The sequence below is a fragment of the Hevea brasiliensis genome, unplaced genomic scaffold (assembly GCF_030052815.1).
Source record: "Hevea brasiliensis isolate MT/VB/25A 57/8 unplaced genomic scaffold, ASM3005281v1 Scaf227, whole genome shotgun sequence".
NCBI classification, from domain to species: Eukaryota; Viridiplantae; Streptophyta; class Magnoliopsida; order Malpighiales; family Euphorbiaceae; genus Hevea; species Hevea brasiliensis.
This window is the reverse complement of record NW_026614726.1, coordinates 118650-120866: the sequence shown is the minus strand read 5'-3', so window position 1 is coordinate 120866 and position 2217 is coordinate 118650.

Genomic DNA, 2217 nt, shown 5'->3' with positions numbered 1-2217 from the left:
TGTAGGCAAACTCCACCAAAGCTAGCTGATCATCCCATTGACCTCCAAAATCCAAAACACTCATGCGAAGCATGTCTTCCAGTGTTTGGATTGTCCTTTCGGACTGTCCGTCTGTCTGAGGGTGGAAAGCCATACTAAAGTTCAACTGTGTGTCAAGTGCCTCCTGCAACTTTCTCCAAAACCAAGAAGTGAACTGGGGCCCTCTGTCAGATATTATGGAAGCCGAAACTCCATGCAATCTGACTATTTCTCGAATGTAGAGCCGGGCATACTGTGCCACAGAGTATGTAGTCTTTACAGGTAAGAAGTGAGCTGATTTGGTCAAGCGGTCTACAATTACCCATATCGAATCATATCCTCGCGTGGTACGAGGCAACCCAGTCACAAAATCCATAGTGATCATTTCCCACTTCCATTCTGGGATAGGGAGCTCTTGCAGCTTCCCTGACGGTCTCTAGTGTTCAAACTTCACCTTCTGACAAGTCAAGCACTTGGACACAAAGTCTTCTTTGTCTCTCTTATTGCCATTCCTCCATTATCTATCTTTCACATCATGTTACATATTGGTGGAACTCGGTGGACACTGCATGATGTGTAGTGTGCCTCTCGCATGATTTCATTCCTGAGGTTGTCCACATCGGGCACACATATCCTAGAACCTTGCACTAGGGCGCCATCATTGGCAAATCCGAACTCACCACCTTCACCTTCATTGTACTCTTTCTATAATCTTCATCAATTGTTGGTCTCGTGGCCGGGAAACTCTAACTCTGTCCCTCAAGTCCGGCCTCACCGAAAAGTGAGCCAACAATACCCCTCATCTGAAAGATCTAGGATTAAACCTTGATCCATCAACTCATGTACCTCTTGAATCAACGGTCTCTTCTCTCTGAAATGTGCGCCAAACCGCTGAAGATTTTCTCGCTTAAAGCATCTCACATTACATTGGCCTTCCTGTGGTGGTACCTGGATGGGGCAATCATAGTCTTCCAGAAGCTCCATCCATCTCCTCTGTCTCAAGTTTAAATCTCTCTGTTGGAAGATGTACTTCAAACTCTTATGGTCGGTGTATATCTCGCACACTTCACCATACAGGTAGTGTCTCCAGATTTTTAGTGCAAAGACTACAGCCGCCATTTCCAAATCATGGGTGGATAGTTCCGCTCATGCCTCTTCAATGCCTTGAAGCATAAGCCACTACTTTTCCATTCCGCATCAAAACACACCTAGGCCAACTCGAGGCGTCCACAAGACACGGTGTATCCTTCGCCGCTCATAGGTAGTGTTAACACAGGCGATGGTTAGACACTCCTTATCCTCATCATTATAACCGACTTATCGAGCTCTCTTCCGTCCTTTGCATCTTATCCACTTCCCTTTTCCTATTTTTGGTATTGTTGGTATCATTTCAACCTGTTGTACTTATTCCTTAATTTTAGTCCTATCTCATCCTTACACCTTTTCCTTCAAAGATGTCTATCCCATCATCAACTTTAACTTTCTTTTTATTTCTTAGTCTTATCTTGAATACTAGTTTCATTACTTCAAGAATTCTAACCCTATGATTTACTCCTACCAAAGACATTCTTCACCTTATGTAACACTTATAATTACCCATAGAAAATTTTTTTCTTGTATCCCCTTTTTCCAACTTAACTATCGTAACATTATTATTCCCTATCACTTAGTAGGAAATTGCTTATCTGGATGAATATGAGCCCCATAACTATAAGTTCCATCCGAACTAACACTACTGTAGGAAATATGTGTCATGCCTTAATTCCAAACAAGATACTTCACGTGTTCATTCTCCTTAATATAATCATATATACGCCCATAGCTTTCTAAACTTCAACCTCAAATTACCCATCAAGAATAATTTCATCTATTGAATCTCAACCATAAATAGTACTTCCTCCAGCTCATAGTTTAAAATTTGCAAGCCTTAGTAGCTAACTCAATTTAACTCCTGTAATTACTCTGTTAGTCCTTTCATACATTAATACTAGGTATGCACTTATCGTTATTCTCATATCAGAAATTATGTATGAATTTGTGCCTACTAAACTCTCAATAACTAGGTCTCCTTGACTCGGTTTACATTTCCTTATATAACCTTCTAGAACCAAAAGCACAAGCTAAACTTGAAAAGAAAGAAAATATCCTCTTATATTCAACTACACCCGATTATCATATTATAACGTTTCACCTAAGTTT